At 59.6% G+C, this 10,000-nt stretch overlaps 2 non-coding genes and 1 pseudogene across 2 annotated transcripts in view; all 3 read left to right on the forward strand.

Moving 5' to 3' along the window:
* Positions 1 to 3,210: 3,210 nt before the first annotated feature.
* On the forward strand, positions 3,211 to 5,580 carry LOC145273509 (small subunit ribosomal RNA; annotated as a pseudogene).
* A 399-nt stretch (positions 5,581 to 5,979) lies between these two features.
* Positions 5,980 to 6,137, forward strand: LOC145273384 (5.8S ribosomal RNA). The gene has a single exon (XR_013866377.1). It is a non-coding gene; the product is annotated as a 5.8S ribosomal RNA (ribosomal RNA).
* A 591-nt stretch (positions 6,138 to 6,728) lies between these two features.
* The window catches only part of LOC145273192 (large subunit ribosomal RNA), a 5,721-nt gene continuing 2,449 nt past the window's right edge, over positions 6,729 to 10,000 (forward strand). Inside the window, exon 1 of the ribosomal RNA XR_013866221.1 lies at positions 6,729 to 10,000. This exon is cut by the window's right edge and continues 2,449 nt beyond it. This is a non-coding gene — a ribosomal RNA (large subunit ribosomal RNA).

Here is a 10,000-nt window from a genome sequence, read left to right on the forward strand (position 1 = left end):
ATAATCGACGTTTTTTGACCACCATTTTCAGGTGTCGGAGGTGGGTCTGGACGAATACCAACACCATTTCTGGGTTTCACAACCGCCCGGCTTCTCCGACATATGTTGGAAAGGAGTAGCGATCGAGCGAAGGGGGCTGTCGGTAGGCGGCCGCGGGTTGCATGTGTGCCCGGGACAGCACCCCCATCCAACTAAGGGGTGTCCCCCGGGGGCCAGGGGGACTCGTCCAGGTCGGCCGGGCGCTTCCAGACGCCTACCGACACCGGTCAGGTCGGCGAGGCTCCCGGCGGCCCCGAGCGGGACCACAGGTTGCGGAAGGCGTCCAAGTGAGCGGCGGCGACGCCAGGAGGCCCCCGGGGTCGACTCCGCGGCCCCGGGTCGGTGTGCGGGCCTCCAGAGCTCGATAAAGTAGTGGTGTCGCCTAGCGGTCGAGAAGGCACTTTTCGACGCCTACTGCCACCCCCACATGGCGGTAGGTGTAAAATCGGAATAGACCGGACCAGGAATGTCCGAGGGGAAAAAAATGACAAAGTCCTGGTGTGCCTAGGCGTCGAGAAGGCACTTTGCGACGCTACCGACATTCCCATGTGGCAGTAGGCGTAAAACTGGAAATCGCCGACCAGAAATGTCGCTTCGTATAATCGACGTTTTTTTTGACCACCATTTTCAGGTGTCGAGGTGGGTCTGGACGAAATACCAACACCATTTCTGGGGTTTTCAGTTGAAAGTTTTATAAAACATGTTCGGTAGGAAGCACACTTTGGTGTGTCGGTTCGTCGGAGCAGCGACTCTTTGCCCTCGTGGTGGTCCGGAACGTCTCTACGGGCTTGTCGCAAAGGCGTCAGAAAGTGGCATCTCCGCCGCCTAGGGCTGTCACCGTTATCGCTGTCGCCGCGCTCCAACTTGTTTTGATCCGCCGCCTTCGTTCCTGCCAACCGTGCGCCCGCTCATCGTCGTTAGGTTATAATACGTGGTACGTGTGTGTGCTTCTCCGTGGACCTAGGCTGCTCGACGTGTCGAACGATATGTTGGAACAACTAACGGCTCCTTTTCCTGGTTCCATAGTCGTCGTGGTACCCGCGTCGTCAGCCATATCTATGTCCACCATGTTTAGCCGATACGTTTGCTGCAGCTTCTGCTTCCGCCTCAGCGTTCGCCGCTCTCAGCCGCCGCTGTTGTTGCTGCCGTTCTGCATTCAACCACTACCTGCGAATCTTTCGATGATCGGCGAACGACCCATCGCTGTGCGACCGATAAATCCTCCGGATTAGGGAGAAACGCCGCCGCTCTCTGCCGCCGTCGAACGGAAAAACGTACATTGTAACGAACGAACGAACGAACGAACGAATTAACGAACGAGCGAACAAACAAACAAAAATAGCCGCGGGGGATGCACTATGTAGATCCTGATCCCCTTGTAACCATACGTACGTTGTTCGATGCTCTCCCGTCCTGGAAGTCGCCGCAGCAACAGGAGGATGAGCAGCAGCAGGCGCCGCCGCCGTAACCGCCGCCTGCCTGCCGCCTCCTACTCCTGTCAGCGTCCGATCTCACAGCCGTGTGAACGTTCGCTGACACCCGATTTCTTTCCGTCTGGCAAAACCTTGGACGTCCCGCTCGCGGTACACGTGCTGCAGCGACTTCTCGTCCGACAACGCATAAGCGTCGACGTCTGCCGCCGCATCTTCTGATACGTGGACGGTGATAGCGCTAGTCCCTTCTTGCGCCACCTCCACCTTTGTTAGCGCCAAAGAAGATCGATCGAGCAGTCGTGGTCGCAGTCGATTAACCCGTTTCACCGTCCGCAGTTCCCAAGCCGCCGATCAAGTCGTTGCTCTTCTTGTTCGTTCTTCCCATACCGTCGATTTGCACGGCTGCCGGATGAGCCATCCTCTGTCCGGCGAAGCGCTCACGTCAGTGATCGATACTTGCACCGACAGTCCTCCCGCTCGCGACTCGGTGCTCGAATCGGACTCGTTCGTTTTTATCTCGATGCGATTGTGAAAAGGGGGACCGGTCGTCAATGTCGTGTGTGTCGACGATGTTGTTCGCCCGGTCCGCCGCGTTGTTGTCGTTTTTTTTTTTTTTTTTTTTTTCCCCTAACGTTCGCCGTCGCACGGACGAAAGGGTGAGAAAAAAAAAAAAAAGCTCGAAAAAGCCGCCCAAAAAAATCGGACCGAGGAGCCGCTTGCGAGAACGCGCCATGTGCACGTTGTCTCTCCTCGGTTTTCCGAGCACGAACACGACGCCGGTCGGTCGGTCGGTCGACGAAGGCGACGACGAAGGTGACGGGAAAATTTACGCCGCCGCTGCCCTGGTCCAGCTCCTCCCCGATGACGGCTGTGATGTTGACGTTGACGTTGGCGACGACGACGACGACGACGGAGACGACGACGACGACGAGACGGCATCGATGGCGACCACGATGACGACGACCTCGACGAGTTCAGTCTGCACCTTGACCTCCGATGTCCGTGTGCACTGCCGTCGTGCTGTTTGTCGTTTGTCGTATGTATCGCTGTCAAGGGTGCCGTTGTCGTTGTTGTTGTCGACGTTGTTGCTTGCTCTCTCGTCTCGGTCGGTTGGTACGTTGATGACGACGACGACGACGAAGACGACGACGACGACGACGAGACGGCATCGATGGCGACCACGATGACGACGACCTCGACGATTCCAGTCTGCACCTTGACCTCCGAGTCCGTGTGCACTGCCGTCGTGCTGTTTGTCGTTTGTCGTATGTATCGCTGTCAAGGGTGCCGTTGTCGATGTTGTTGTTGTCGACGCTGTCGTCTGTTCTCTCTTCTCGGCCGGCTGTGACGTGGACGTGACGACGACGACGACGAGACGGAATCGATGGCGACCACGATGACGACGACCTCGGCGAGTTCAGTCTGCACCTTGACCCTCGATGTCCGTGTGCACTGCCGTCGTGCTGCTTGTCGTTTGTCGTATGTATCGCTGTCAAGGGTGCCGTTGTCGTTGTTGTTGTCGACGTTGGTCGCTTTCGTTCTTTGAGTCTCGGTCTCGGTCCAAGTCAGGGGAGAAACAAAAAAGAGGCCATCAGCGCGGGCAGCGCGCTTCTTCTGACGGCGAACCCCCTCGAAAAATAAATAAACACGTGCCCGTCGTTGTAGTTGTCTGTCTTATGTCGGTCGGTCGGTCGGTCGCTCTGTCGTTCTGTCGAAACAAAGTCCCAAATTCCAACGATACCTGGTTGATCCTGCCAGTAGTCATATGCTTGTCTCAAAGCTTAAGCCATGCAAGTGTAAGTTCACGCCACGCATTAGAACGGGCGAAACCGCGAATGGCTCAGGAACCGGACCTAATCCTCGGGACCGTATTCCTCCTCGGAGGCGATGGATAACTGTGGCAATTCTAGAGCTAATACATGTGACACAGGCCGCGATCGGTCGGCGCGCCGTCGTCGCCACGCCTCGCGCGCTGGGCACCCGCGTCGGCCGTTCCGGGTCGCGGCGCTACATATTAGACTGAGACCGATGCGCGTCATTCCGTCCTCCCGTCGTCGGCGTTCCCGCTCGCGGGTCCGTTCGGTGGCGGGGCTCATAGGGCGGCGCGCTCCGCTTTGGTGACTCTGGATAACTCACTGGTCGATCGCACGAGCTTTCACGCCCGGCGACGGGTCTCTCGAGGGTCCGCCCTATCAACTGTCGACGGTCGGTTAAGTGCCTACCGTGGTTACTACGGGTAACGGGGAATCGGGGTTCGATTCCGGAGAGGGAGCATGCGAAACGGCTACCACATCCAAGGAAGGCAGCAGGCGCGCAAATTACCCACTCCCGGCACGGGGAGGTAGTGACGAAAATAACGACGCGGGACTCTGTCGAGGCCCCGCGATCGGAATGAGTACACTTCAAATCCGTTAACGAGGACCAACCGGAGGGCAAGTCTGGTGCCAGCAGCCGCGGTAATTCCAGCTCCGGTAGCGTATATTAAAGTTGTTGCGGTTAAAAAGCTCGTAGTCCGAACTCGGGTTCGTGGTCGCGCAAGCGGCCCCGGGGCGGCGGCGCCATCGTCCGTCGTTGACTTTGGTCGTCCGTTCGCATTCCCGGCCCTTTCCGCCCGTGTCAACCGCTAGCATACCCGCCACGCGGTCCTGCCGGCGAGGTGGACGAGGAGGTCGTGATCGGGATCCGGAAAAAAAAAACAAGTGGTCGTCGGTTCGGTTCCGGGAGTAGTCTAACGGGGGGGTGCTACGTGTGTGTGTTTGGGTGCGTTCATTCGCATCCCCGCACTCTGACCCCCGCGCTTCTCTCCCTCTCCCTTTCCGCGCGTTCCTCTTTTTTTTTGAACCCCCCGGTCCGCTCCGAGTCCCTGCTTCGTGTCTTGTCTGCGCGCGTGTTGCGGTCGGCGGTTTCTCCTCCAAGGGTGCTCTTAACCGAGTGTCCGCGGCGGCCGGTACGTTCACTTTGAAAAAATTAGAGTGCTCAGAGCGGGCTGTTCAAGCTTGCATACGATAAGCATGGAATGATGGAAGAGGGCCTCGTCTACGTCTGTCGGTCTCCGTCTACGGCGAGGCAATGATCGAAGGGAGCGGTCGGGGCCACTCGTATTGCGACGTTAGAGGTGAAATTCTTGGATCGTCGCAAGACGAACTGCAGCGATGGCGTGTGGCAAGCACGTTTTCCTCGATCAAGAGCGAAAGTCGGAGGTTCGAAGACGATCAGATACCGTCGTAGTTCCGACCGTAAACGATGCCGACCGGCGATCCGCCGGCGTTCGCTTCCATGACCCGGCGGGTAGCCTGCGGGAAACCAGAGTTCGGTTCCGGGGGGAGTATGGTTGCAAAGCTGAAACTTAAAGGAATTGACGGAAGGGCACCACCAGGAGTGGAGCCTGCGGCTTAATTTGACTCAACACGGGAAAACTCACCCGGTCCGGACACCGGTAGGATTGACAGATCGATAGCTCTTTCTCGATTCGGTGGGTGGTGGTGCATGGCCGTTCTTAGTTGGTGGAGCGATCCGTCTGGTTGATTCCGATAACGAACGAGACTCCGGCCTGCTAACTAGTGCGCCGATGTCAGTGATTTTTACGGCGGGCTCGGCGTCCTCCGTGGCGCTCGGGTCCGGGTCGGTTTTCTCACGCACTTCTTAGAGGGACGGGTGGCAGAAAGCCACACGAGGCGGAGCGATAACAGGTCTGTGATGCCCTTAGATGTCCGGGGCCGCACGCGCGCTACACTGGAGGTATCAGCGGGGACTTCGCCCCGGCCCGAGAGGGTTGGGAAACCTCTGAACCACCTCCCGTGATAGGGATCGGGGCCTGTAACCAACCCCGTGAACGAGGAATTCCCGGTAGGCGCGGGTCAACAGCCCGCGTCGATCACGTCCCTGCCCTTTGTACACACCGCCCGTCGCTACTACCGATCGAACGGTCCGGTGAGGTCCTCGGATCTGGCCGACGACGCCGCCGGGCAGTGCGCGACGTGTCCGTCACGACACTCGTGCATCTACGCCTCGGCGTTCGATGCCTGGAGAAGACGACCGAACCCGATCGTTTAGAGGAAGTAAAAGTCGTAACAAGGTTTCCGTAGGTGAACCTGCGGAAGGATCATTACCGTTTTCCCGTTCGAGACTGGTTTGTTGTTTTCCGGCCTACCTCCTCTGTCTGTCGGCGTCAACGCCTCGAATGCGCGCAAACAAACCTATAAAAGGCGGAGCGAGAGATAGATTTGTGGTGACGCGGAGGTTTTTAAAGCCCCAGCTCTTCTTGCTTGCTTCCGCGTCTTACCACCTGTTTGTTTTTTCGCCCACCGCAAGTGATGGCCGCTTCTTCTTTGCCTTGTCGCCGCTTTATCGTTTTTTTTGTTTTTTTGCAGCCGCTGTGCCACCGCCGCTAGCTAAAAAAACAAACTACTCGCGACATTGCAATGCCGTCACGCCTCCTCGCACAGAACCTCCTCGCACACTACTAAATCTATATAAACAAAAACTAATATAAAAAAACCAAGTGCTGAACCCTGGACGGGGATCACTCGGCTCGTCCGTCGATGAAGAGCGCGGCCAGCCGCGATAACTGATGCGAATTGCAGGACTCAGTGAACATCGACACCTCGAACGCACATTGCGGCCCCGAGATCCCTTGTCTCGGGGCCACGTCCCGGTCGAGAGGCGGAACGTTACATGTCTTTCTCCGTTAACGAAACGACATCTTGCCGTCCCCGTGCCCGCCCGGTCCTCGGCACGGTGGTAACCGGGACGTCGCAGGAGCGAGTGACGAGGGGGAAGAAAAATAAAAAAAGAATTGACTCCTTTCAATGTCTTTTTTTTTTTTAAAACCCTCTCCGGCCTCCTCCTTCGTCTCCCGCTGGCAGACCGCGGAGTCTTTTCCCTTTTCGACCGCGTGAAGAAACACTGTGGAGGAGGAGCAGGAGGAGTCTGTCCGAAAGCAGCCGAAGGGGAGCAAAAAAAAAGTACCGACCTAACCGACTGCCGACGTAAGCGACCGCCTGCTCGTCTCGCTCTCTGCCTCATGAAGGTGTCTCTCAGCGACGCCTCGAGCAGCGCGACGAGCACGGCCGTCGCACCGTAAAAAGGTGGCCGCGTCGTAGGCAACGCAACGTCGGATGGGGAGGACCCACGCTTTTTTTAATTGTTGGCTTCTTCATTTTCGGTCGGAGGGCGCTATATCGGCCAGCCGTCGTCACACGGAGGGTACCGATCGAGATTCCTCTCCTCCAAACACCACACTCTACTAAAAACCGCCGCCCTCGGCTCGGACGAGACGACCCGCTGAACTTAAGCATATCGCTAAGCGGAGGAAAAGAAACCAACCGGGATTCCCTTAGTAACGGCGAGTGAACCGGGAGAAGCCCAACGCCGAATCCCGTCGCAAGTTAAAGGCTTCGGGACGTGTGGCGCATGGGTCGAAGGCAGCCGTTCGTTTTCGTCTCGCATAGTTCGGAGTTCCCTCGATCGGGGCCGCCCGCGGCGGGTGCCAGGCCCATTCGGTGCGGACGGCGAGCGACGGCCTTCGATCCGAGAGTCGGGTTGCTTGGGAACGCAGCCCAAATCGGGTGGTAAGCTCCATCCAAGGCTAAATACCGGGACGAGTCCGATAGTCGACAAGTACCGTGAGGGAAAGTTGAAAGAACTTTGGAGAGAGAGTTCAAGAGAACGTGAAACCGCCCAGGGGTAAACGGGTGGGACCGCTCACCGCGATCGCGGGGGACTCAGTCCGGTGCTGCCTAGGCTCGAGCCCAAACTCGATGTGTGTTCTTGAAAGAGAGGCCGTCGCGGCACAGGTCGTCGTTCGTCGTGTCCGCGGGGGACTCGTTCCCCGCGGTTCCAGCTTTTGTGCCCGCGTCGCCGACGAAGGAGACGGGCCGCGTGGATAGCGGGAAGGGAAACGTGGTGACGACCGCGGCGTCGGTAGGTGGCTGCGTCGGTTGGCTGCGACGGAGGGGACTCGTCCTCTCGATCGCTGCTGCCGCCGGGCCCTAACCCGCCGCATCCGTCGCCGCCGCTTCTTCTTTCTCCTGCTCCCTTCCGCGCGCGACTCCGCTGCACCCGTCCCCTTCATCATCGCTCGGCGTAATCATGGCGCGGGCGCTTCGGCGCGACCTCCGCGCGGCCGGCACCGGACGCACTTCCCCTCCGGTCCGTCGTCGCGACCCGTTCCCGGCGTGCAGGTCGAACACGCGGGTTTTTTTCCGTAGGCGGCAGGCGTTTTCATCACCCTGAAAACCCCCGTCTTCCCACCTTGTGAAGTCGGGGGCCACCGGCCGTCGGGCCCGCGAACGTAACTGCCCCTTCTGCCGGGAACGGAGGAAACTGACACGATCCGTTACACGTGGCGAGCCGGTCCGTTTTGATCCCGCCGGAAGTCGCGTGCGGGCGACGCACTCTGTGTGTCGCTCCTTAGGCGCCCCACCGTCTCGGGCGCGTGCGCGATGAGAGGCGGGATAGGACTGGCGCGGCCTCGCCGTCACGCACCTCGCCGACGTTTCGGGTTCTTGTCGGGGGCAACCCCGCCCGCGCCCGTTTCCGTTTCCGGAGAGGTCGCTCGGCGACGCTTTTTTACTCGAGCCGCCCGCCACCCCGGGTCAGCGACGTGCATCGGCAACCCACCCGACCCGTCTTGAAACACGGACCGAGGAGTCCTGGCCGTTCGCGAGTCGTAGGGGCCACCTCTGACTAACCCCGAAGGCGAAGCGAAAGCGAGAGAGCGTGTAGGAGGGCGTCGATCGGGAGAGGTGTCGTGGCAAAGTCGTCCGGGGGTCGTCGGGGGGTGTCGTCGGTCTCGTGCCGTCGTCTTCTCCTCGCCTCACCCGCCTCCGAGCCGTGCCCGATCCCGCCGGCGCGGCGTTTTCGGCCTTCCGCCGTCGCTGCTGCGGTGCCCGCAACTTTTCCTTTTTTCTCTCTTCCCGAGAGAGATAGGAGAGGGAAGGCTCGTGGCTGACGTGCGGTTGTTTTTCCCTCCTCCCCGAGAGGGGACCGGCGCATCATCCAAAAAGGGGAATTGCCGGGCGCCAGCTTCCATATCCTCCTTCCGCCCATCGGTGAGATCCCGCGGCTTGAACTAGTCCTATTTTGTCGTCGAGTTTAGGCGCTGCGCGCGGGCGCATCACCCCCGGGTCGGTTTCCCCTTTTTCCGAGTACGACTCGGCCGACTCTGGCGTAGCGAGCGACCAGGGACCCGAAAGATGGCGATCCACGCCCGGTCGGGATGAAGCCAGAGGAAACTCTGGTGGAAGTCCGAAGCGCCTCTGACGTGCAAATCGATCGTCGGAACCGGGTGTAGGGGCGAAAGACCAATCGAGCCGTCTAGTAGCTGGTTCCCTCCGAAGTTTCCCTCAGGATAGCTGGCGCTCGATCGTCGCAATTCCATCCGGTAAAGCGAACGATTGGAGGCCCCGGGGCCGTTCACGGCCTCGACCTACTCTCGAACTCGGAACGGGTGGAACGGGCCGACTCTCCCGAACGACGGAGCCGACCCATCCGGCCGCCGCCGCCAGCACGCTTCGCTGGGCGGTTGGTCACCTCGAATGCGAGTGCCAAGTGGGCCACTTTTGGTAAGCAGAACTGGCGCTGTGGGATGAACCAAACGTCCGGCTAAGGTGCCTAACGCGACGCCCATGAGATCCCCGAAAGGGTGTCGGTCGATATAGACAGCAGGACGGTGGCCACGGAAGTCGGAATCCGCTAAGGAGTGTGTAACAACTCACCTGCCGAATCGACCGGCCCCGAAAATGGATGGCGCTGGAGCGACGGACCGATGCCGGACCGTCGCGGCGAGGAGCGATGAACTTTCGCGCCGAAACGATGCCGCGACGAGTAGGAGGGCGCCGCGGCGAGCACGGAAGCCTAGGGCGCGAGCCCGGGTGGAGCCGACCGCGGGTGCAGATCTCGGTGGTAGTAGCAAATTTCGAACGAGACCTTCGAAGACCGAAGTGGAGAAGGGTTCCGTGCCAACGGCGGTCGAGCACGGGTCAGTCGGTCCTAAGACGCGGGCGAAAGTCTTCCCGAAAGGCGCCGGATCCGTTATGAAAGGTGAAAGGAAAGCGAATCGAATCGAATCGAATCAAAAGCCCAAACAAAAAAAAAGCGGCCGGCCTCCCGTCGAAAGGGAATCGGGTTAATATTCCCGAACCCGGACTCGGAGAGGGCCCGGGGGTGGCGACGCTGTCGGCAGCGATGTCGGCGGCGCCCGTCGCTTCCCGGGCGAAACCGCGGTGACGCAAGCGAGCCCGGAGACGTCGCCGGGAGCCCCGGGAAGAGTTCTCTCTTCTTCGTAAAGGACCATGTCCGTGGAATCGGCTCGTCCGGAGATACGGAAAAGGTACCTGTAGAGCGCCGCGGCTCGGGCGGCGTCCGGTGCGCTTTCGGCGGCCCTGGAAAATCCGGGTCCGGTTTTCGCAGCTCTCGAGTCGGTCCGTACCCACCATCCGCAGCAGGTCTCCAAGGTGTACAGCCTCTCGTCGATGGCATCAATGTAGGTAAGGGAAGTCGGCAAAATGGATCCGTACCTTCGGAAG

The sequence above is a fragment of the Euprymna scolopes genome, unplaced genomic scaffold (assembly GCF_053919585.1).
Source record: "Euprymna scolopes isolate OS-2025 unplaced genomic scaffold, ASM5391958v1 sca1, whole genome shotgun sequence".
In the NCBI taxonomy this organism is placed as follows: Eukaryota; Metazoa; Mollusca; class Cephalopoda; order Sepiida; family Sepiolidae; genus Euprymna; species Euprymna scolopes.